We start from the raw sequence: 27,975 nt of genomic DNA, 5'->3' as shown, positions 1-27,975 counted from the left end.
AGCTCTTGCTCTAGAATACATGAATAGGTAGAAACTGAGCTGTTACAGAAAGCTGGGGAAATATCACAGTTGGTAACATGTTTAACAGTGAAGCCTGGGCACTTGAGTTCCACATCCCCAATTCATGCAAAAATGCTGGGCAGAGTGACACATTCTAGTAACCCCAGCAAAAAGGATGTACAGAAGAGTAGATGCTGGGGCTTACTGACCAGTTAGTTTAGATGTAACTAAGAAGCTCGAGGCCAGTGAGAGTCCCTGTCTCAAAAATAATATTAACCCAAGGTGGACAGTACCTATGGAGGAAAAAAGGAACACGGTTAATTGCACATTTCCATGTAAGTATGCACAAACATAGGCATGATTCATATATCACCTTCCCATACAAACAGGCGCTCACATAGGTTAGTCTAATACAAAACATATGTTGGCTTTCTATCTCTGTCAGTACTTTAGAATATGGTTCTCTTTGGATGTAAGAAAGTATAGATAACTGTATTAGAGAGCATTCTTTACCTGTGACTATATATTTAAAGTGGGAAAATAAATGGGTGAAAGATTAATTTGACTCAGAGTTAAAATTTCAGTCCTTGGTTTCTTAATCACAATGATCAGGGTTTTTGTTTTTGTTTTGTTTTGTTTTTGTTTTTGTTTTTGTTTTTGTTTGACAGTCATTATTGCTGTCTATACATAAGAGATGAAGTTATAAAATCATGGCAACTGGGAAATGAAAAAAATAATTATTCCTGGAGTTTTGATAATTTCATTAAGGCTAAATCCCACATGGTGTGATGTATCGCTGCTCTATTTTGTCAATTTTATCATAGTTTTTTGAACCCGTATTATCTGCAAGGGCTAGGAAGCAAACCTACAATGTATGTAAGCCTATTGATGGGCTTGTACGAGCAAAACTGTAAATATCTTAACATAATGACTTAACATAATGACTTAACATAATGACTGCTGTACCTTAATTGAGATAATAGAAGATTTAATTTTCAGGGAGAGAGAAAGACACAGAGAAACAGACAAAGGGAGAGAAAGAAACAAAGAGAGAGATACCGAGAGAAATATAGACAGAGAAAGACAGAGAGAGAATATGAATGCTAAGTTGCAACAAAAAGAAAGTGGCTATCTGCAAGACAAACACAGAGGTCTTACAAGAAATCACACTTTCAAAAATCCTTAATTGCAGCTTCTTTTCCACAAGATGATGAAATTATTAATTAATATTAACTTAACAAAGCTTCTAAAAGCAGTAACGAAAGAATATACTGAAACCACAAAATTACATCAAGCATATTGCTGAGCAAATATAATCTTGATCTATCTGGGTGATATGGGATGTAATCACCAGGGTTCCTCTGCATTGCAATTGCTAAACCAGAAAGCTGTCTTGACTGAAGTAATAATTAGAACTATAAAGGTAGATAGAGACTTTGATAAATTAAAAAAGGTACAATGCCCAAAGTGTACTGTGAGTCTTCACAACTAAGAAGGAAATAGGAACTCCACAGGAATATCAACAGAGTAAACTAACATGGACCCTTGAGGTGTTCAGATTCTGAACCAACAACAGAAGAACATACACGAGCTGGACCTAGGCTGCCCACACATATGTGACAGATTTATAGCTTTGCTTTCAGGTGAGTCCTGAACAACTGGAATGCTGGCTATCCCAAAAGCTGTATGTGAGATATGTTCTAGCTGGACTGCCTTGTCTGGCTTTAGTGAAAGGAAATACCTAGCCTCACAGAGACTTAGTGTTGAAAAATGGAACATCTTTGATTTTAGTATGCATTAATCAAAAACTGGATATTTATAAGTTATATTTATAATTTAATTTTATTATTTTACTTAACCACTTTACATTCTGTTCACTGTCCCTGGCTGGTCATCCTCTCCCATAATCCTTCTGCCATCCCCCTCTCCCTTTCTTCTCCTGGGGACCTCCTGGGTATCTTAGAAATGTAAGATACATGCTTGGTTTGTTTGTTTGTGTTTTTTTGTTGTTGTTGTTTTCATTTTGAGTCCTAAGTGCTATGGTAATTTGGAACATTTTAATATGGAAGAGAGCACCAAAATTTATAATCTCTATAGTGATAGAGAAAATGAGTCTAACAACATACCAGTATTTATAGGCTGAAGAATAAATCTATCAAATCAAAACTGATAAAACTTAGCATTTATAATTCTTTTAACATCTTAGATTAATTTTATTGCAACAAAACAAGTGTCTGTTAATAAAGAAAGTGCAGTTCTATTTTAAAGATATTTTTATTTGAACATGTTTTATTTTTTGAAAAAAAAAAAAACATATTCTGACTGTATTTTCCTTCCTGCTACACCTCCCTGTTCCTCCCCAGCTGAGTATGACAAAATGTCAATAGGTGTCACTCTAATACTATAGTCCTTTATCAGAACAATAGTCCTTTATCAGAACAGTAGTTTTATACATATGTCATCAAGTGTTTGGCTACATAAGCAATGATGAGTATGGTCTCATGGAGTGGGCCTTAACATAAATCAGGTATTGGTTTATGATTGCCATAAAGGTTGTGCCATCCAGGGGTCAATCTATCTTACAGGCAGATCACTATTACAGAGAGGAAGTTTTGTAGCTGGGTTGATATCTGCTTTTCTACTTTGGTGTCATATAAAGTACTTCCCAGTTCCATATGAATCTGAATCAGTGAATTCTCTAGGTATACACCAGCTTGACTTCTTTGTATTTACTGAGTTGTAGGATTGTTGTGGATTTCCCCTTAATGAGAAAGTCCAATAGATATTTATGGACAGTCAAAGTAACGGACTGGAATGAGAGCATAAAACATCAAGACGGAAGGAAGTGGGAGGCTGTTGTGGAATAAAATGACCATCTGTAGGGTTGTATGGAGTCCTAACTCAGTAGAATATGTTATGTACATATATGAAAGGCAATCTAAATACAGTCACCAAATAACAGAGCCCTCAATGATCACCTATTGTCACAAAATGGAGCATACAATGCCAAGAATTGGTTATATTTGGTCAAATTGATTCCATGGTAACACTCAAACCAACCGAGGTAATTGGCAAGATTATTAGAGACTCTCTACAAGCAGATCATAAAGCCCCGATGCTGAAGACAGCACCTATTTTTGATATTTTACTAGCAGTTACTTCACATTATTCATGAGTTTACAGAGCATCTTATGGTTTTGATAATTGTGTTACCATTTTAATGTATATAATATCAGGCTGAAGTCAACAGTAGAAGGTTATGGTCATGATTTCTAAAGACAAAAAGATATGAAGGAACTTCAAAAATATAGTTTTGACGAGAGTAAAATTTGGTTGCTGGTTATAAAGTTTTTAATATAATAAGAATATTTAACATTGAAGGTAGCTTAAATCACTTTATAAGATTCTTCTAGATACTTGACAAGAATAACTGCCAGCTTTCTAACCTCAATGTCTGACTAAAATAATATAATATGACTAGTTTTTTAAATATTAAGAAAATTGTATTTACTATGAAACATTGGTATACATAAATTTTTGTAGGATATATATGACCAGCAGAAAATTATCATATAATGAACAACAGATTTTTCTGAGAAATAGCATGAAGCCAAACTCCTCTGGAAAACAGAGAAGTGTTAGTCAAGCTACTTTTTCATTTACCATTTCTCTAAGCACAAATTAGCAATTATAAGGGTGTATAGAATTAAAGAGAACTCCATGTTTTTCTGGTTATTTGATTGATTTTTTTTTAATACATCACTTCTGATTTTAATTTACACATACCAACTATAATGTGTGATAGGAAGTCACATTAAATTTGTCTTTAAGCTATGAAATATATTATAAAAATATGACAAGACAGAAAGATGATAATATACTATCATCCTCTTGTTTTAATAATGACGAAATTGTTTTAATAAAGAAGGATTTATGTGAAAATTAGGATAAATGAATGTTTGCAGAATAAAAATAAAATATATTAGAAACATTTTGCAAGTTATGAAGATCTAAGTACATTAATTAAGGAATGTAAAGGATGAAACATACAGATAATATGTACGGGATTAACGCTTCTAAGGTCTAAGATCAGCAATTACAAAACCTAGCTAAAATGCATGTGAATCAATATTTATTTAGAAGTATCTAACTATTTAAACATTAAACAGTAATTAAAAGAAAAAAATCAAAACTTAAATATATTACTACTGTGATGTTACTTTAACAAGATGACTAAGAATTGGTATAAATCATATGAATGTTATATTCCATAATTCCATAATTTATTTACATAATATAGTAGTAATTTTATAAGTAATTGCTTTTAGAGACAGTATTATTCTAATATTTACCTTAATATAGGAAAACTAAGACTGCTGATTGTGAAAGTATTTTATTTCTTGTTAAATACTTTTAAATTACAAATATCATAGTGTTTTTATTAGTTGTGTACAAATTCATCTGAAATGTCCAATCCATATATTAACCAAAAGTCACTCTTTTTCATATGTACAAATGAAATATATTGTGCTGTATCATGATAATGGTATTCTCATATACAAACATTTTAGGATTGAGGTCATTATTTTTTCACAAACGTACTTCTTGGCTGTGCATATTAAACTAATTTTTGCTCCAAGGAATGTTAAAAGTTAGGATGAGTCAATATAGGATCTTTCTAAGTTAATAAATTTTGTATCTTTAAGGCATACTAACTGTATAAAATTGTGTTTATTATGACATTTAAATATATAATGTACTTTGATCACAATTATTTTTCTATTGTCCGTTTTTAGCTTTTTTTTTTCTGTCCTCATGAGTCTCTTCCTAATCCCTAAGATGTATTTTATTCAACATGATAGATTCAGTATATAACCATTGTAGAAGAGCAAGAGCAAAGTAATTAACATGATTAAGAGCATCTCACATAGTCTCTTTTTGGGGATTAAGAACACTTATCCAGTCTCTTAGCATATTTCAAGAACAATGTAAATCAACATTAATTGTAATGGAGATATCTATCAGAGATTTTGTGAGCTTTTATTATGTAGCTTTTTTTAATCCTTTGCCAACATTTTCTCATTGCATCTCCAAATAGTCCATCCTTTGAGAATGACAACTTCCATTGTCCCCTTTCTTTACAACTTGAAGAACACAATAAAGTTAATGAACCATATCTTGAATAATATTCTAATCTTCCTACCCAGGTCTGGGAAATGACATTGGCAAGGGTGTTTTCAGCAGTAACTTATACTGACCCTGGAGCTAAACTTTAAATGAAACACTTCGGAAATGTATACCTTAGAACATGGTGATTTTTCAAAAATACACAGGTATACAACAAAACATAAGACTCTGGTAGCAGGACAGAAATAGAGAGTTTACATGATGATCTAATAAGACTTCTTGCACAGAATTTTACAGAGTTCATAAGAAAAACCCAAAAACTCAGAATAAATTCATTTTAAACTCAAATTTTAGGGTTGGTCTGTGTCTCTGTCATTGTTATTTTATCATTTTAGAACTAATGTTGACTTATGTGCATTAGTTCTATTATATGTTCTTATTGAGATAATTTTGTCATAAAATTCATGAATATTTAATGAACTTATTTATAGAACCACACTATCTGACATGCTAGGTGTGTGTGTGTGTGTGTGTGTGTGTGTGTGTGTGTGTGTGTGTGTAAATACAATCATTATATTGTCTCTACTTTGGATCATGTAGCAGGACTTATACTTACACAACACTGCTAAAGAATTTATGAAATTAACTACAGATGGATACAATGACAAATCCTGACTTCCTACAATCACATCTATAGTTACCTCTCTAATGGAAATCAATTTTAATTTTACTTTCAGTCTATTTCTTACCATTCTACTGATTCTTCCACTATTCTCCCAATTTTTTATCAATGATTACATGTTCCTTATCCTTTTCTATTCTAGGGTATTGATTATGTTCTCATTCTTCAAGTTTGATTATCTTTTTTGATATAGGCAAGGGAGATTCTAATTATATTTTCTTCAAGGATTACTGTCTTCTCTTTATATTGTAGTGTGTGCCATCACAAGTGTAGAATTAGAAGCCTTTAGCATAATAACAAAGATCCTAGCCTATGTAGCATGAATTTTGATATTGACATTTTCTCAGGGAACCTGACATTCCACAAATTTCACAAAAAGTTGAGGGTCATGCTGCATTTAATAAATGCAGAATATGATCAAAGCTATCATTATATGAGGATGTATCTTAATCAGTTTCTAACAAGTAAAAGTGTCTACACTGTTATTAGTAATTATTTTCAAATTTCAACTGTGGAAAAACTGTTTAAATTTCATCCCTGGTACCTTTTGTGTAGGACACAGCGTCCTTTCTCTCCGTCGCTGTTATAATCAGCAGCCACATCGCCAGCAGATGGGATGCTGAGAGATTAATCATCACTTTAGTTACACATTAGGTGAAGCACTGCATTGACTTTAACATCTGCTTCTCTCCACAATTTCCATAGTGAGCTGTGCTAAGGTGTCTGAAGCCTGCTAATCAGCTTCCACTCATCACTTCTCATAATGATTGGTTCAGTGGGGCACACCTTGCCTATCTCCCTGTGGTCAAGTGCTTTTCTGCAGCACTGATCTATATAATTCTGAGACTTACCAGATGAACCAAACTGAGTTCTTGTTTGTCTATATGCACACTAAACTTTTCAAAGTTCTCTTATCTGATTTGCTGAATTGAGAATAACTGACTTAGGGATGACACACAGACATTATTATATTTTCCTTGATTATATAATTTTGGCAGGTATGTTATCTTGATTTTAACCAATGTAACTTACTGTTTAATCTTTTAAATATTTTAAATTACCACACTTCCAAAAATGTACTTCCTTGATTATTTTGTGGGCTGAAAATGGGAAATACTCTACAGAAGTTGTGAGTCAATCTGTAACACAACTAAGCAATTATGGATTACACTCACTTCTGAAGGATACATTTGTAGGTCCAAGAGCAAGTTCTAATGAGGATGGTCCTCATTACACACTGCTATTTTTGCAAATGACCATCTGTATCATCACACAGCATGAATACACAGAGACCATTTCCTGATTTTTACTTTTAGAAGGCATAATTCTATTCTCGGGGTTCTGCCCACATGGCTTACTTACCTCCAAAAGGCCTGATTTTAAACCATAATATGTTTTCATGAGTTTCTTCAAACATAAAGCTTTTTTCAACATGTAAAATTCCAAATATTGTTCTCTCAAAGGATTTCCATGAATTCTGTTATCATTCTAATAATAATGTGAATTGAGTTGTATTGTCAATTGGGTTAAAAATATATGTTGAATCTATATCTATATAATGGGAATACATATGTATGTTATAAATGATGTTATATATTATAATATTATAAATAAATGCAAATATAGATTTCTTTACATGTTTTATCTTCTGGCTCACCTTCTTCTGTCCTCCAATTCAATCCTTCCTTTTCACAAAGAGCCTTCCTCTGTTACCAAAAAATGTTTCAAGTATATATATTCTATATATGTATAAAAATGATATTTGTGATTCAAGATGATTCTTATTCCATATAAACCGAGAATTCTTCCAGCACACCTATTTAACTTAAAATGACGCGATTCTATTTTCTGTCTCTGAGTAAAACTCTGTTGTGTATATAAGCCATATTGTCTTTCTACCCGCACACTTACTGATGGACACTTAGGCTAAAATGGTTTTCTGTCTATAATGAACACTGCTGGATTGGTTTTTGATTGACAAAGCATTGAACATTGGAGTTCCTTAAAACATGAACCAGAACAGAGTGAAGAGCTATAAAGTAGCTTATTAAAAATTCCAATATCAAGGCAGGGCATGGTGGTATATGCTTTTAATCCCAGATCGCTAATATCACAGCCAACTTGGTCTCCAGAGCAAGTTCCAGGACAGCCAGGACTTACACGCATGCACACACACACACACACACACACACAATCACTGTCTAAAAAAAGTATTTCCATTTTTTAAAGTAATATTTAATAATATACTTCTAAATATATTTACTATTGAGTAGTCTGTATGTAACTTTGAAAGTTTATTAAATATATCTGTGAAACATCATAATCAGGTATTAAAAATTGTTTTTTTGTGATATCTGTTGAAAAAAATGAAGTTTAAGATCATCCCCATTGAGTCCTGGGACCCTCTCATATCCGCAGGTCTCTGGGACATTATAGAGGTTCCCCTGTCCTCAGCTGCACATTTCCACTCATTTTCCTGACCATTTGGGCTTCTCCCTTTCTTCCCAAATATCTGATCCTGCTCCCGTTTTCCCTTCCCCTACTCTCTCCCACTCTGGTTTCTCCCCCGCCCTCCCCAGCCTCCTATGATTAGTTAATTCCCCCTTCTAAGTGACATGAAACTATCTTTACTTGGGCCACTTTGGGCCTTCCTTCTTGTTAAACTTCTTATTGTCTGTTGGTTGTATCATGGATATTCTGTACTTTTGGCCTAATATTCAGTTATCAGTGAATATATACCATCCATGTTCTTTTGGGTTTCGGTTCCCTCTCTGAGGATGATATTTTCTAATTCCATCTGTTTGCCTGCAAAATTCATCATGTTGTCATTTTAAATAGCTGGATAGTACTCTACTGTGTAAACAAACCACATTTTCTGTATCCACATATGACCAGGAGTGAATAATGGGAAGATGGAACCTGAAGACATCACCTCCAATAGCGAGGGCTCCCAGGGGAGGAATGGGGTCATCAAATGGGGTCATCAATCTACATTCAAAATCTTTAACCCAGGATTGTTCCTGGGGACAATATGGGGACAAAAAGTGAGTGGAGATTGGTAAGATCATCACTCTCACTGTGTAATCATACCTATCCATGAGCATGGGAGATGTTTCCATCTTCTGAAGTGTTCTTCAATTTCTTCTCACAGAAACTTGAAGTTCTTGTTGTTAATTTCTTTCACGTGCTTGATTAGATTACACTAAGATATTTACTATTAAAGGTCCCCTTTGTCTCTATAAGTTTAGATTAAGGGTCATTTTATTATACTTTGGTTGTGAGGATATCCAGGGCTTTCTATAGGAGGGTGACTGTGCTCTGAAGTTGTCATATTACCCGCAGTTTTTTGTTTGTTTGTTTGTTTGTTTGTTTGTTTTTTGTATTTTTGAAGCCCTTCATCCACCTGTATCAGTTAAATCACTGGATTTTGCTATTGTAGCAAATACTGGAAGGGGATTAACCTCAAATGTCCTGATGTAGTAGGCTTCTGATGGGTATCTTTTGGTTGTATGTTTCTGGATCTGTAGATCCATATAGTTCAGGAGCTTCACATACAATGAAGGTGGGCAGGGAAGTGATGGGAGAATGGTGATCTCCTGGGCTAGCAGGCGGCTCAGAGCAGGTTGGCTTGTTCCAGAGGACTCAACAAACAAAAGTTTGGTTGGGGAAGGGAAGCTTATCAGTATTGTCCTGGCTTAGTAAGTCTGATGAAGATGGGCAGAGAGGTTGTAAGAATGGAAATAAGTTGTTTTTTTCTTTCTTTTTTTTTTTTTAAGAAAGGTTATTATAATATCATAATAAGGAGCTTAGAGAATATATTTTTGAAAAATCATGTTGGACAAAATAAAATTAGCAGGCTTATTCATAAGAAAACAATGAGTTGATCTTGGTTCCGGGACTCCGCCAAAAAGTAGTCTGCACAGGTGAGAGTGTTCACACAGAAGCAGACAGCTTCTGGGACAGGCGGGAGCCACAGAGCTTCTGAGGCAGCGCCCTTTTCGGGCTCCAGACATCCGACCACCACCCAGGCCAGGGGACAGGTGTCCACCCGGCCCGGAAGGTTTTTGCCTCAGGAACCTGCCGTTCCATCTTGGTCCCAGGACTCTGCTGAAAAGTAGTCTGCACAAGTGAGAGTGTGCACACAAAAGCAGACAGCTTCTGTGACAGGCGGGAACCACAGAGCTTCTGAGGCAGTGCCCTTTTTGGGCTCCAGACATCGGACCACCTTCCGGTCCACTGCAGCACCAGGGTTCCTGGCCCAGGGAGTCTCCGGATACCTGCAAGGACCCACAGAGGATCCCCCACGAGATCCTAAGACCTCTGGTGAGTGGAACACAGCATCTGCTCCAATCCAATCACATGGGATCTGAGACTGCATTAACTAGGGAATCAGATAACCTGCCTGATTAGGGGTACAAGTCCCTTCCAGTCCACTCCAGCACCAGGGTTCCTTGTGCACTGAGTTTCTGGACACCCCCAAGTTCCTCAGAGGACCTTCCATGGGATCTTGAGACCTCTGGTGAGTGGAACACAACTTCTGCCAGGAGGCAGGTTCGAACACCAGATATTTGGGCAATTTCCTGCAAGAGCTTGCCTGCAGAGAGTACTCTGACCACTGAAACTAAGGATAGAGCTAGTCTCCCAGGTCTGCTGATAGAGGCTAACATAATCACCTGAGGAACAAGCACTAACCAGAAACAACTATAACAACTAACTCCAGATATTACCAGATGGCGAAAGGCAAATGTAAGAATCCTACTAACAGAAATCAAGACCACTCACCACCATCAGAATGCAGCACACCCACCCCAACATAGTCCTGGGCACACCAACACAACCGAAAAGCTAGACCCAAATTTAAAAGCTTATCTCATGATGATGGTAGAGGACATCAAGAAGGACTTTAATAATTCACTTAAAGAAATACAGAAGAACACTGCTAAAGAGTTACAAGTCCTTAAAGAAAAACAGGAAAACACATCCAAACAGGTGATGGAAATGAACAAAACCTTACTAGACCTAAAAAGGGAAATAGACACATTAAAGAAAACCCAAAATGATGCAACTCTGGAGATAGAAACCCTAGGAAAGAAATCTGGAACCATAGATGCGAGCATCAGCAACAGAATACAAAAGATGGAAGAGAGAATTTCAAGTGCAGAAGATTCCATAGAGAACATCTGCTCAACAATCAAAGAAAATACAAAACACAAAAGGATCCTAACTCAAAACATCCAGGAAATACAGGACACAATGAGAAGACCAAACCTATGGATAATAGGAGTTGATGAGAATGAAGATTTTCAACTTAAAGGGCCAGCAAATATCAAGAAAATTATAGAAGAAAACTTCCCAAATCTAAAGAAAGAGATGACCATGAACATACAAGAAGCCTACAGAACTCCAAATAGACTGAACCAGAAAAGAAATTCCTCCAGACACATAATAATCAGAACAACAAATGCACTAAATAAAGATAGAATATTAAAAGCAGTAAGGGGGAAAGGTAAAGTAACATGTAAAGGCAGGCCTATCAGAATTACACCAGACTTTTCACCAGAGACTATGAAAGCCAGAAGAACATGGACAGATGTTATACAGACACTAAGAGAACACAAATGCCAGCCTAGGATACTATACCCGGCCAAACACTCAATTACCATAGATGGAGTAACCAAAGTATAACACAATAAAACGAAATTCACATATTATCTCTCCACGAATCCAGCCCTTCAAAGGATAATAACAGAAAAAAACAAAAAAACAAAAAAACAATACAAGGACGGAAATCACGCCCTAGAAAACACAAGAAAGTAATCCCTCAATAAACCAAAAAGGAGACAGCCACAAGAACAGAATGCCAACTCTAACAACAAAAATAAAAGGAAGCAACAATTACTTTTCCTTAATATCTCTTAAAATCAATGGACTCAATTCCCTAATAAAAAGACATAGACTAACAGACTGGCTACACAAAGAGGACCAAACATTCTGCTGCTTAAAGGAAACCCATCTCAGGGAAAAAGACAGACACTACCTCAGAGTGAAAGGCTGGAAAACAATTTTCCAAGCAAATGGTCTGAAGAAACAAGCTGGAGTAGCCATTCTAATATCGAATAAAATCGACTTCCAACCCAAAGTTATAAAAAGGACAAGGAGGGACACTTCATACTCATCAAAGGTAAAATTCTCCAAGAGGAACTCTCAATTCTGAATATCCTTGCTCCAAATGCAAGGGCAGCCACATTCATTAAAGACACTTTAGTAAAGCTCAAAGCACACATTGCACCTCACACAATAATAGTGGGAGACTTAAACACAACAGGTTCATCAATGGACAGATCTTGGAAACAGAAACTAAACAGGGACACAGTGAAACTAACAGAAGTTATTAAACAGATATCTACAGAATATTTTATCTTAAAACAAAAGGATATACCTTCTTCTCAGCACCTCACGGGACCTTCTCAAAAACTGATCATATAATTGGCCACTAAACAGGCCTCAACACATACAAAAATATTGAAATTGTCCCATGCATCCTATCAGACCACCATGGACAAAGGCTGATCTTCAATAACAACATTAATAATGGAAAGCCAATATTCACATGGAAACTGAACAACACTCTTCTGAATGATACCTTGGTCAAGGAAGGAATAAAGAAAGAAATTAAAGACTTTTTAGAGTTTAATGAAAATGAAGCCACAACATACCCAAACATATGGGACACAATGAAAGCATTTCTAAGAGGGATACTCGTAGCTTGTGTGACTCCAAAAAGAAACTGGAGAAAGCACACACTAGCAGCTTGACAACACATCTAAAAGCTCTAGAAAAAAAGGAAGAAAATTCACCCAAGAGGAGTAGACAGCAGGAAATAAGCAATCTCAGGGTTGAAATCAACCAAGTGGAAACAAGAAAAACTAGTCCAAGAATTAACCAAAGAGGAGTTGGTTCTTCGAGAAAATCAACAAGATAGACAAACACTTAGCTAGACTCACTAGAGGGCACAGGGACAACATCCTAATTAACAAAATCAGAAATGAAAAGGGAGACATAACAACAGATCCTGAAGAAATCAAAACACCATCATATCCTTCTACAAAAGGCTATACTCAATAAAACTGGAAAACCTGGACAAAATGCACAAATTTCTAGACAGATAACAGGTACCAAAGTTAAATCAGTATCAAGTTAACGATCTAAAGAGTCCCATATCCCCTAAAGAAATAGAAGCAGTCATTAATAGTCTCCCAGCCAAAAAGTCCAGGACCAGATGGGTTTAGTGCAGAGTTCCACCAGACCTTCAAAGATCTAATTCCAGTTCTGCACAAACTATTCCACAAAAAAATAAGTAGAGGGAACTCGACCCAACTTATTCTGTGAAGCCACAATCACTCTGATACCTAAAGCACAGAAAGATCCAACAAAGATAGAGAACTTCAGACCAATTTCCCTTATGAATATAGATGCAAAAATCCTCAATAAAATTCTTGCTAACCAAATCCAAGAACACATTAAAGCAATCATCCATCCTGACCAAGTAGGTTTTCTTCCAGGGATGCAGGGATGGTTTAATATATGGAAATCCATCATCTTAAACCATTGTATAAACAAACTCAAAGACAAAAAACCACATGATCATCTCATTAGAGTTGGAGAAAGCATTTGACAGGATACAACAGACATTCATGATAAAGGCCTTGGAAAGATCAGGAATTCAAGGCCAATACATAAACATGATAAAAGCAATCTACAGCAAACCAGTACTGAACATCAAAGTAAATGGTGAGAAGCTTGAAGCAATCCCTCTAAAATCAGGGACTAGAAAAGGCTGCCCACTTTATCCCTACCTATTCAACATTGTACTTGATGTCCTAGCCAGAGCAATTCGACAACAAAAGGAGATCAAGGGGATACAAATTGGAAAAGTTGAAGTCAAAATATCACTTTTTGAGGATGATATGATAGTATATATACGTGACCCTAAAATTTCCACCAGAGAACTCCTAAACCTGGTAAACAGCTTTGGTAAAGTACCTGGATATAAAATTAACTCAAACAAGTCAATGGCCTTTCTCTACACAAAGAATAAACAGGCTGAGAAAGAAATTAGGGAAACAACACCCTTCTGAATAGACACAAATAATATAAAATATCTTGGCGTGACTCTAACTAAGGAAGTGAAATATCTGTATGATAAAAACTTCAAGTCTCTCAAGAAAGAAATTAAAGAAGATATCAGAAGATGGAAAGATCTCCCATGCTCATGGATTGGCAGGATCAACATTGGAAAAAGGCTATCTTGCCAAAAGCAATCTACACGTTCAATGCAATCCCTATCAAAATTCCAACTCAATTCTTCAACAAATTAGAAAGAGCAATCTGAAAATTCATCTGGAATAACAAAAAACCTAGGATAGCAAAAACTCTTCTGAAAGATAAAAGAACCTCTGGTGGAATCACCATGCCGGACCTAAAGCTTTAGTACAGAACAATTGTGATAAAAATTGCATGGTACTGGTATAGTAGACCAATGGAATAGAATTGAAGACCCAGAAATGAACCCAGACACCTATGGTCACTTGATCTTCGACAAGGGAGCTAAAACCATCCAGTGGAAGAAAGACAGCATTTTCAACAAATAGTGCTGGCACAACTGGTAGTTATCATGTAGAAGAATGCAAATTGATCCATTTCTATCTCCTTGTACTAAGGTCAAATCTAAGTGGATCAAGGAACTTCACATAAAACTAGAGACACTGAAACTTATGGAGGAGAAAGTGGGGAAAAGCCTTGAAGATATGGGCACAGGGGAAGGATTCCTGAATAGAACAGCAATGGCTTGTACTGTAAGATTGAGAATTGACAAATGGGACCTCATGAAACTGCAAAGCTTCTTCAAGACAAAAGACACAGTCAATAAGACAAAAAGGCCACCAACAGATTGGAAAAGGATCTTTACCTATCTTAAATCAGATAGGGGACTAATATCCAATATATATAAAGAACTCAAGAGGGTGGACTCCAGAAAATCAAATAACCCCATTAAAAAATGGGGCTCAGAGCTAAACAAAGATTTCTCACCTGAGGAATACCGAATGCCTGAGAAAAACCTGAAAAAATGTTCAACATCCTTAATCATCAGAGAAATGCAAATCAAAACAACCCTGAGATTCCATCTCAAACCAGTGAGAATGGCTAAGATCAAAAATTCAGGTGACAGCAGATGCTGGCAAGGATGTGGAGAAAGAGGAACACTTCTCCATTGTTGGTGGGATTGCAAGCTTGTACAACCACTCTGGAAATCAGTCTGGTGGTTCCTCAGAAAATTGGACATAGTACTACTGGAGGATCCTGCAATACCTCTCTTGGGCATATATCCAGAAGATGTCCCAACAGGTAAGAAAGACACATGCTCCACGATGTTCATCGCAGCCTTATTTAAAATTGCCAGAAGCTGGAAAGAACCCAGATGCCCCTCAACAGAGGAATGTATACAAAACATGTGGTATATTTACACAATGGGAGTACTACTCAGCTATTAAAAAGAATGAATTTATGAAATTCCTAGGCAAATGGTTTTACCTGGAGGGCATCATCCTGAGTGAGGTAACATAATCACAAAAGAACTCAAATGATATGTACTCACTAATAAGTGGATATTAGCCCAGAAACTTAGTATAACCTAGATATAAGAGACAATTTGTAAAACACATGAAACTGAAGAAAAACGAAGACCAAAGTGTGGACACTTTGCCCCTTCTTAGAATTGGAAACAATCACCCATGGAAGGAGTTACTGAGACAAAATTTGGAGCTCAGACAAAAGGATGGACCATCTAGAGACTGCCATATCCAGGGATCCATCCCATAATTAGCCTCCAAACGATGTCACCATTGCATACACTAGCAATCCTTTGCTGAAAGGACCCTGATATAGCTGTCTCTTGTGAGACTAGGCCAGGGCCTAACAAACTCAGAAGTTGATGCTCACACACAGTTATTTGATGGATCACAGGGTCCCCAATGGAGGAGCTAGAGAAAGTATCCAAGGAGCTAAAGAGATTTGCAACCCTGTAGGTGCAACAACATTATGAAATAACCAGTACCCCGGAGCTCTTGTCTCTAGCTTCATATGTATCAAAAGATGGCCTAGTTGGACATCACTAGAAAGAGAGGCCCATTGGATATGCAAACTTTATATGCCCCAGTACAGGGGAAAGCCAGGGCCCAAAAATGGGAATGAGTGGGTAGGGAAGTAGGAGGGAGGGTATGGGGGACTTTTGGGATAGCATTGGAAATGTAATTGAGGATAATACGTAATAAAAAAAATATTTAAAAAAATGAGTTAATTCTGGATAAAGTCCATCTACTCGAAAATGTCCACTGTTGTTTTATACTACCTATCATGGTTGAGTTTTACATAATCCATCACAAAAGTATACAAAAGCATCTGTGCTCCAGTGGCCGCGAAGTTTAGGGAGTGTGATTAAGAGCCATAAGGTGTTTAAATCTTTCCTTAATTCAATAAGACTGGCTAGAGTTGTTCAGTCACATTTCCCTGGTAGCAAGGGACTGAACAGTAAAGCACACAACAAAAGCTCTTTGCAACTTAAATCCAGCAGTAATGAGCTTGCCCATGGTTTCTTTGTTTAGCTGCATGAGAATAAATGATGTGTATGAAAAAAAGCAATTTACTACTCTGCTTTACATTTCACAGAGCTCACCAGTGACCATGAATCTCACCAACCTTTGAGTTCGAACTTAGCTTAACCCATAATATAATATTTGATGCAAATCCAGGATGCAATATTTAGAGGATTAATAAATGCTTATAAACAACATGACAAATGACAAAGAAGAGGAGACAAGCTAAGAAGAGGAAGAAGAATAGGAAAAATAAAGAACAAATATTTCAGAATAAATAATTCAACTATCGTAATCTTTATGGGAAGATCCATAAAACTTGAGACAAGTTATATTGGTAAATTTAAATATTTATCACTGAGAATACATTTAGTATAAGATAAGCTGCTATTTTTATAGGTGTATTATGCTATCAAAACTTATTTAGACAGATCAAATTCTATATAAAGATTCTTCAATTGCTTCAATGGAAATGTAATCATTCCTTAATTTTCAATTTCTACTTTCCACTTCATTGTATCTTTATATACCATATTACATTTAAACATTTCTTGTTACATGACACACTGAGTCTATTATTTTTAAGAGTTTTTATTTACAATGTAAGTATTGATTTAAATTTTAGTTACAAACTTTCATAACTTTTTATCTTAGATACAATTGCTAAAATAATTTGTATTAATTAGATATCATTTTAAATTTGTGACAAAAATGAAGAAGCAGTTTGATTTAAACTCTATCACATGTGATTGCATGTTTATCTCTGCATGATTTGGTTTCTCCAACACCTGGAAAACATAACCCAGAAGATATCAAAGACATGGCTCACTTTTAAAACATATTATTACTCAAACATTTGGATTGTCATTTTCCACTTCTCTACTAGTAATGATAATAAAATATCGATATAAATATCCAAATGAATTAATACTACCATAACATATTAAATAATCAGGCTCTAATACATATGGGATTACGTAGTGGAGTAAGACTAAAGATTTAATGTTGAGGAAGGATTATCTTATTGTGACATGCAACAAAGTTAAGAAATGCTATATATCAATTTAATGCTATTAATATATCCAAATAACTTTCAGTAGAACACTGCTGGGATTTTAGAGAGATTAACTTCTTGTTGAGAGTAGGTACTACTGTTCAGCATTCAATCCAAGAACTCAAGTCAGGTGACACATTATGCTCACAACTCCCATTCCAGGGTATGTAATTCCTTCTACCTTTCTCCATGAAATCCTGGACTCGTAGTCATATGCATTGTTGTCTGTACAGCCACCAGCAGAAACACATAATTTAAAATACCTTTTTCTTTCTTTCTTTTTTTTTTTTTTTTTTTGAGACAGGGTTTCTCTGTGTAGCCCTGGCTGTCCTGGAACTCACTTTGAAGACCAGGTTAATCTCGAACTCAGAAATCCACCTGCCTCTGCCTCTGCCTCTGCCTCTGCCTCTGCCTCTGCCTCTGCCTCTGCCTCTGCCTCTGCCTCTGCCTCTGCCTCTGCCTCTGCCTCTGCCTCTGCCTCTGCCTCTGCCTCTGCCTCTGCCTCTGCCTCTGCCTCTGCCTCTGCCTCTGCCTCTGCCTCTGCCTCGCAAGTGCTGGGATTAAAGGCGTGCACCACCACTGCCCAGCAAAGATATATATTTTTTTAATTATAAATACATAAATAGTATAAATTAAACATTTAATTCAGTAAGTCCAATGTATTTGGATAAAACTTGCGTTCAATTAATTAAGTACTTAAACATATCTGTTCATGAAAAAATCATGCATATATTTGTTTAATCAAGAAAGTATAGACAACTTGGTTGTTATATTGTTTCAATATAAAGGAGAAATACAAAAACAAAATATTTTAAAAGTCAAGGCTTTTCTTATTCTTATTCAACCAAAATATGCCACATTTTCTCTTCTATGAATTAAAATATAATTATGGGTTTGGAGAGGTGGTGCAGCAGTGAAGAGCGTTGCCTGTCCTCCCAAAAGACCTGAGTTCAATTTTCAGCACCTACATGGTGGTGGAGGCAGGATGACCTCCAGTGTGAGAAGAGTCTGGGGTACGTGGGAAGACATTGTCTCAAAACTAGCCCCAACTACAACCTGAGCGTGGGGAAGCACATCTATACTAATAGAATTCAAGGAGTAGAGGCAAAGGGATTGCTGCCTGATAGTTGAGGCCAGCCTAGGCTAGGATATAATGTGAGACCTTCTCATCATTCATATATATATATATGAATATATATATATATATATATATATATATATATATATATATATATATAATATCTGTATCACTTTTCTTTCTAGCCCTCAGTACCTCCCATATCCCATCTAACATTTTCTCTCAAATTTATGGCATCCATTTCTTTAAATATATGTTTGTATATGTATGTGTCTGTTTGTCTGTTTTCCTCTCTTCCTGTATGCATGAATAAATACATAATTTCAAACTACTGAATGTGTTTTGTGTAGCTTATTTGTATATGATTTTAGGGCCTTTTTTAAATTAGAAAACCATTTAGTTGTCTCATCTATAGGGATAATTAATTCACCCACTTTTAGCAATCATTAATTATCTGTAGCTCTTTACTTAAGTATGAGACCCTATGATATTTTTGCTAGCCACATTGAAATGTCGACTGGTCTTGCTATTATTTAGACTTTGCTTATATGTTCTTATTGTTCAGATTTCATAGATGTACATTTCCTACCATAAATAGAGACACAATCATACAGCAGGTGTCCTGGTCTTCTGGTTCTTACCGTCTTTCTTCTCCACTTTCTACATTTCATGAGATATATATGAGACAAGGACAGGGTATCACACTATATCATAGCCTGGGCTGGCCTCCACCATGCAGGTGACAATTGTAACTTTAATGTTTTTAGATTGTTCTTTTTAATAATGGTTCTTAAATGACTTAACCTTCCTTGTAACCCACCTCCTACCAGAGGAAGTCAAAAAGAAAGGATAGAAGGGAAGTGGACCTGTTTAAAAAGGCTCTTTGGAGCAACTCCTGTGTGTGTTGTCTGGAAATCAGCAGATCAGTTCTCAGGTTGGCAGCAGAGCTCCATCCACTCTCAAACATATCAGAGCTATACCAGCAATCCAGTTCAGTAGAGTTGGGTTAGCAACAGCAGTGGTTAGATATCAAACCGCTAGCTGTATCAGCTAGCCAAGTTCTGTGTCTGTCACTCTGTGGAGTCCTATTTATACCCTGCAAACATCATGTCTCCTCCACATTCCTTGCCTCAGCACGGGTTTGGCCACAGCACATGTATGCAGTCAGCCTGAGTCCTTGAAATTAGCAACAAACTGCAGTATATCACCAGAAACCTTTTGGTGCATTTCTTTCTATGGTAGCTCTACAAATGCAGCTCAACTATACAATGTATGTCAGACCAATACACAGGTACAGTTAGCAAAGAATATTTATCATATATCCTCTCATATGCTTGCTTCTTTTAGCAGAACATCCTCTCTCCTCTATCTGGGTCAGTGAAACATTCCTTCATGAGTTTGGCATAGTCTTTTACACCTGTGTCCACTTTAATGAAATGTTCCTTCAACAGCATCCAACTGACTTTCCAAATTACCCTTTAAGTTTCCACTTCATGTTATAGACCTGCAAATGTGGTATTTATAACTTTTATGTACGCATACCTTCATATCCAGGAACCATCCAGTCAGACTTAAGACCTGCTCAAAAGGAGAGAAATCATTCCTCAAAGCGTAAATCAAGACAAATACTCATAGCTAGTGAGATCATGGATCGTAGAGAAACAGTAAAGTCAGTATAATGGATAATCACTTTCTAAATACAAATCCTCACACTCATAGACAAGTAGACCTCACACTGCTAATATAAGGAAGTTCTTACTCAGCAGATGGAAGCCATTACAGAAAGCCACAAAAGGCAAAAGTGCCAAGAGCTACCGACCATGGTAATATAGCCCCTAATATATATTGATTGGAATTTTTGTCAAATTACAAGATAGGCATATTTTCCTTAAGGACCTAAGATTCATTTCCTCTAAATAAATGCAATAATAAAAGAATAAAGTATATTAGCTTTCAATTTCTGTGGGAAGTTAGAGTTCTAATTTTGTGAGAAACTTTCTTGAACTTTCAAAAATAGTGCAATGTCAAAAAATATAACAAGCCTGTGTTTATCCAGTGGCTAATGTCTCACTGGATAATGTCTATTCACAAACAATTCAGCTCAACTCACACATCAATTGTAATGAACAATTGGTGTTAGACAGAGCTACAAACTTCTTTAATTGAGAAACATTCTCTAATGCACAGGTATACAGTGTACTATATGCTTGGCTATGCAAGGGAGTGAGATTAATTTTCCTTGAAGTCTGTTAGAAGATTTCCTGTGTGATACTCATTCAGAAGGTTAATGTCTCATCAGAAACCAAACTTCTTTTACTACTAACTTGTGGTGAATATTTTGAATGGGGGATGACTATCTTTAATTCTATTAATATGAAGATAATATCCACTACTTAATTATATATATTAATATATATATTAATATATATTAATTATATACATATAGAAGGATATATATATATCCTTAATTATATTATGTATTAATTATATACATATAGAAGGATATATATATTCTTCTATATTGCTATTATTGACTTTCCCTAGCACAATATCATGTATCTATTTGATATATATCTAACCTGTCTGTGTTCTAATAATTTTTATTTTATTACAATTTCTTAAAATTATATAATGGAATTTAGAGCTTTACACTTAATTTTTAAATTATTTATGATATTTTCAGTATATTTCAATGATAGTATTACTCTCTCCTAAGTCATTCCAGATATTCTGCTCTACACTGCCAGTATTACGTTCTTCTTCAGAAAAAAAAACATCAAAAAACCATCAGAATAACAAAACACTTCCAAAACAAACAAAGAAAAATAAAATACCACAGAAAAGAAAAGTATAAACACAAAATAAAACAAACAAAAAAAGCACAGACCAAACTTTAACCAAATAAAAGTACAAAAAATAATGAGAAGTCCACTACATGTTGTTCAACAAGAAGCATGCCCTGGACTAGGAGATATGCCCAGAGTTATTCAATGAGAAAAAACTGATTATTTTTTTCTCTCTCAGCAGGTGAGAACGACAGTCAACGCTTAACTTATACCTAGGTTTAATTAATTACTTACACAATTACTTTAATCAATTACTTATTATTGTAAATATAGTAAAATAAATTGCAATAAGATGTAACCAAAGCTATCAAATTTGGACAAGACAAACCAACATATTTAAAGCAGGACAAGAGCAGGCACCAGCATCAGATACCTACCTACTTGTTCACATATTCAAGAGTTCACTGGACACCACAATATAAATGCAGAGGACCTAGTACATAACCATGAACAGCCTGTGCCTGCTGCTTCAGTCTATGCAAGATCCTATGAGTTTTGCACATGTTGATTTAGAGGACCTTTTTATTATTTTTATTTTATTTTACTTTTTTTTATGAGTGGTGCTACAGTCAAATCAGTTATTGGTTTGTTGCTACAACAAGTTTTGTTCTACAATTATGCTAAAAAAGTCTTGCAGGTACTACTGTATTGTATATAAAGGATCTGAGGCTGTCTTTGTTTTTATGTTATTCTTTTGTAAATGTGCACAGTCTGTTCCTGTACCAAAACCCTTGGAACATTGGGGTAAAGTTTCAAATGTCTCCATGTTCGATGAGTTGTATTGTATATGTCTTGTCTTCAGCAATGAAGAATTGCTGCCAATTTATACAGATCAATCTAGAGACTTGGCAGTAACCTGAGTTGTTTGTGGATTTCTATGGGATTCCTTAGCCAACAAGTCAATTAGATATAATCAAATTCTATTATTGGAAGCTTAAGTTAGTCATAAGAGATGGCCAGTAGGACACTATCTCCTAATTTATTTGGCAGTTTTACCAAATTGTCTTCATATATGTGTATATTTTCCTAAGTTTCTACTACAGTAAGATTCTATAGTATCCTCACAAATACCTTAATTCTGGACATCTCACCCTGTATTTCCTCTCACAGCCACCTTCCTCCACGGCCTCTTTCCTATTTATTTTCCTATTTTAACCTCTCCATTTTCCCACCCATCTCTGTGTATATTTACTCTCTTTATGCTCTACTTAAATTCTACTCAAATCAAATATTTAAAATGTAATGGGCATACTAGTGTCCTGGTATACCCATTCACTATTAGTCTGAGAGAATGAACTTGCATTGAAAACAGCATTGGATGATTAAAGATACACATCATCTTTCACATATACTCCATTTTCATGGGATAATTTAATTTGCATATAAACCATTTGTCAGAGATGTATTTTACATATCTCAAACTAGACACCAACACTGTTTTCATGGGCAAAAGAGGAAATATAAATTAGTTTCTAATTTTGAATAAATACTCAAAGTATACTCAATTATGATGATAAAAATATTATCACTATCAATTTTACCTGTAATAAAAGCTTATATTAAAAATGATTGTATTGGCTTGGCTATCATTCACTTATAGTATTAAATTAAATTTACTATAGAAGATTTAATTATTGATTATTGGTAATAGTGCTTTCATAGACCTTTGAAGTTATGAAGAATATTATTTTTATGCATTTGTAGTTATAACTTTATAGCTATTTCCTATTTGGGCTTGTGTTAAACATAAGTGTTAGATAATGACTATTGACGGAATACACTGAGTGCACTCCTAAGACCTTTCCCTCCTCTGAGATATGAATTTCTATTTGAAGTAGTGATGAGACATATTCTAGGTTTGCAAAGTTGATAGTTCTGCAATGATTTCTTGGAGAGTCATATTTATATAACAAATAGTTATTATAAGGAAGGATAGTTCCCATTATATATTAAATGAATTTTAGATGGCAAGGAAAGGTAGATATTTCTCTCATATATGTTGTTAAAAATATTTTGGTGGTGTTTTTTGTCAGAAAATACTGAAAGCATATTATATATGGCAATATATAAATTTTATCTTTTTATTATTAAGCCAGATATCAGGAACAAAGAAAGCATTACTTTATAATAAGTCAAGAATAATAAAAATTAAAGCCGGGCAGTGGTAGTGTATGCCTTTAATCCCAGCACTTGGGAGGCAGAGGCAGGTGAATTTCTGAGTTCAAGGCTAGCCTGGAACTACCAGAGAGTTGGAACCAGAGCTGGTACCAGAGTCCTGGAACCAGCAGAGTTCCAGGACAGCTATGGCTAAACAGAGAAACCCTGTCCTGAAAAAAAAATAATTACTTATCTGTATTCACAATAAAAAGTAGATACTTAAAACTCAAAACTTTACATTTGTACTTAAATATTATACAAAGGTTATATTTTAAAGTATATGATATTTTACACAGAGAAAGGTAGAAAGTTGACATAGAAACAAGGATAAAGAATAGATAAATGATGGGTGGATACATCATAGATAGATACATAGATGATAGGTAGATAGATAGATAGATAGATAGATAGATAGATAGATAGATAGATAGATAGATAGATGGAATAATAGTGAAAGAAAGACAAATAATAGATGATTCTTGTAGACATACATATATTGACATGTTTGTATATTTGTGGAGCTAAATAAATACAGTAGTCCATGAAAGTCTCCATATCTGAATGAGAATGTTTGAAGGTTATCTCATATTTATTCCTACAGAACTTTCCACCTCTATTTATCAAAGTAGTTCCTATTGAGGCCAGAAACATCTGAAATGCTAATATCACCACTCACCATACACTGGGGAGCCCTAGTCTTTGCCTCCTAGGACTAGAAATACTGGTGCTAGCCAAGTCACTGGGCTTCTACATTGGTTCTGGCTATCAGCTTTTTAGTCATTGTGTTTATCTAGCACATGTTCATTCATTGAGTCATATCCCAGCCTAAGTGTCTGTTTTCCTCTGTTATGTCTTGATTCAGTGTTTTGCTGTTTGTTTGTTTGACTAGTTGGTTTTCATTATTACTATTTTTATTTATTTATATTCCATATGTTCCCGCCCCCCTCTGTACTCCCTACCAGAATTTTTCATTGCATTTTCCATCACCTTTGCTTCTAAGAGGTTGTCTCCCCCAACACACTGGTATCCTCCTTCTCTGGGGCAACAGGATTATTTCCCTCCTTTCTGACTGAGACCATATAAGGCTGTCATCTGCTTCATTTCTGCCAGGGGACATGAACCAGCCTGTGTATGCCCTTTGGTTGGTGGCTTAGTCTCTGGGAGCTCCCAAGTTGGGCCTGTCACTAGACAGCATTTTCTTCAGTCTCTGATCCATTTTTCTCCTTGCAATTCTTTTAGACAGGAAATTTCTGGTTCAGAAAGAGTGGAGGTGGGTTGGTGACCCCATCCTTCCACTGGGGGCCCTCTCTATCTACTGGATGTGGTCTCTTCAGCTTCCCTCACCCCACTGTTGGTCACTTTGGCTAAGGTAATCCTCATTGTGTCCTGAGAGACTCACACAACCCAGGTCTCTGTAGCATTCTAGATATTTTTCTCATATCCCCACATCACCAGAAGCTGTATACTTCCATTTATTCTCCTGGTCATCTGGCCTTATCTCCTGTTTCCTCCCACAACTTTATCCTGCTCCTCTCCACTTATCTCCCCCTATGCTCTTCCACATAGTTTCCTTTCTCCATCTCACTCCCATATTATTCTGTTCCCACTTTTAAGTTGGATTGGACCATAATCACTTGGTCCTTACTTATAGTTAAACATATTATGGTTTGTGGGATGTATCATGTGTATTTTGTGTCTTTCCTCTAATATCTACTTATTAGTGAGTACATAGTATTCATGGCCTTTTGTGTCTGGGTTACTTCACCCGTGATAATTTTTTCTACTCACATGCATTTGCCTGCAAAATTTATGATGCCACCCTTTTTAATAGCTGAAAAGCATTTTGTTGTGTAAATGTACCATGTTTTCTGTATCTGTTCTTCTTTGAGGGACATCTGGGTCATGTCCAGTTTCTGGCTATAATAAAGAAGGGTGCTATGAACATAATGGAACATGTGTCCTTGTGGTAAGGTAGAGTATCTTTTGAATTGATGCCCAGGAGTAGTATAGGTGAATCTTCAGGCCTAACTATTTCCACTTTCTGAGGCACCTCCAGATTGGTTTCCAGAGTACTCGCACAAGTTTGCAATCCCAGAGAATAGAGGAATGTTCCTCTTTCTCCAGATCCTCATCAGCATATGCTGCCATTTGTGTTTTTGATCCTAGCCATTCTGATTGATGTAAGATGAAATCTCAGGGACCTTTTGTTTTGCATTTCCCTAATGAATATGTACTTTGAACATTTCTATAAGTGCTTCTTGGCCATTTGAGATTCCTTTGTTAAGAATTCTGTTTCACTCTACTATACTGCAATATATTTTAATTGAGTAATTTGGTCTATAAAATCTAACTTCCTTTTTTTTTGTATTGGATATTTTATATACTTACATTTCAAATGTTGTCCCCTTTCCCAGTTTCCCTTCGGAAACACCCTCTCCCATACCCGCTCCCCCTGCTTCTATGAGGATGTTCCCCCTCCCACCCAACCAATCCCATCTGACATTCCTCTGCACCAGGGAATCAGCCTTCACAAGAACAAGGGATACTCCTTCAATTGATGCTAGACAATGCCATCCTCTACAACAAGTGTGGCTGAGGCCATGTGTCCCTCTATGTGTACTATTGGGTTGGTGGTTCAATCTCTGGGAGCTGAGAGCTCTGCGGGGAATTCTGGTTGGTTGATATTGTTTTTCTTTCTTTATTTTTTTTCCTGTAGTGTTGCAAGCCTCTTCTGCTCATTCAGTCCTTTCTCTAACTCCTCCATTGGGGACCCCCTTGCTCAGTTCAGTATATTTGTCAGGCTCTAGCAGAGCCTCTCAAGAGACAGCTCTATCAGGCTCCTGTCAGCAAGCACTTCTTGACATTACCAATAATGTCTAGGTTTGGTGTCTATATATGGGATGTATCCCCAGGAGGGTCAGTCTCTGAATGGCTTTCCCTTCAGTCTCTGCTATACACTTTGTCCCCATATTTCCTTTAGACAGGAATCCTTCTGGGTTAAGCGTTCGGAGATGAGTGAGAGGCCCCATCCCAAAACCAGGGGACTTGCCTAAACTTTGGATATGGTTTCTACAGGTTCTCCCGTCCCTTTGTTGGGCATTTCAGCTAATCTTATCCCTGTTGGCTACTGGAAGTCTCTTGCTTTCCTGTCTTCTGGGACTTGCTTGTGGTTACCCCCAGTTCCTCATCCCCATTTGCTACACACCTCTGTTCAAATTCCTGACCCTCTGTATATTATCCCTGTCTCCTATCATACCTGATCCTGTCCCCCTTTTTCCTCTTTCCTCTTCTCTATTCTTCCCAAGTCCCTCTAACCTTCTTCCTCCTTTGAGTATTTTGCTCCCCCTTCTAAAGAGGACTGAAGTATCCACATTTTGGTCTTCTTTCTTTGTGAGCCTCATACGATCTATGAATTGTGTCTTGGATATTCTGAGCTTTGGAGTGAAGTTCTCTATGGAATGTAGGGATAGACAAAATCTCTTCTCAAAATTTAGGTTGCCATTTTCTCCTATTTAGAGTGACCTTTGCCATGTACCAACTTTTCATGTTCACGAGGCCCTGTTTGTCATTTGTTGATCTGAAACCCTGAGCCATTGCTGTTCTGCTCAGAAAAATTTCCCCAGTGTCAGTTCCAGTGGTTTCAAGGCTATATCCCAATTTCTCCATTATTGGATTCAGTGTATATGGTTTTATGTGAAGGTCCTTGATTCTCTTGAACTTTGAGAAAGGAGATAAATGTGGATCAATTCCCATTCTTTTGCATGCAGAGTTGGAAAAGCACCATTTGTTGAAGTTGTTTTCTTTTATTCCACTTTATGGCTTTGGCTTCTTTGCTAAAGATCAAGTGTCCATAAAAGTCTTCTTTTATTTCCTGGGCATCAATTCTATCTCATTGATTGACCTGTCTATCTCTGTACCAATACCATGCAGCTTTTATCACTATTGCTGTGTAGTAGAACTTGTTGTCAGGAATGGTCGTTCTCCCAGAATTACTCCTTTTATCTCTGTGAAGAATTGAGTTGGAATTTTGATGAGATTGTAATGAGTGTGTAGGTTGCTTTTCATAAAATGTCCATTTTTGCTCTGTTAATCCTTCCTATTCATGAGCATGGGAGATCTTCCCATTTTCTGAGCTCTTGTTTGATTTTTTCTTCAGTAACTTGAAGTTTTTGTCATACAGATCTTTCACTTTCTTGATTAGGGTTACATCAAGATATTTTTATTTATGGCTATTGAGAAGGGTATTTTTTCTCTAATTTCCTTAATCAGACACAAAGCAAGGATAAACAGATACAAGAAGATTGAAATAATCCTTTCATTCTATCCCAGGGATATAGCCTGGGATAGATCACCCGGGACTAAGATCTATATAGTCCCGG

This window comes from Mus caroli, unplaced genomic scaffold (genome assembly GCF_978045245.1).
Source record: "Mus caroli unplaced genomic scaffold, Mus_caroli_1 scaffold_12, whole genome shotgun sequence".
NCBI lineage: Eukaryota > Metazoa > Chordata > Mammalia > Rodentia > Muridae > Mus > Mus caroli.
Note: the sequence above shows the minus strand (reverse complement) of the source record.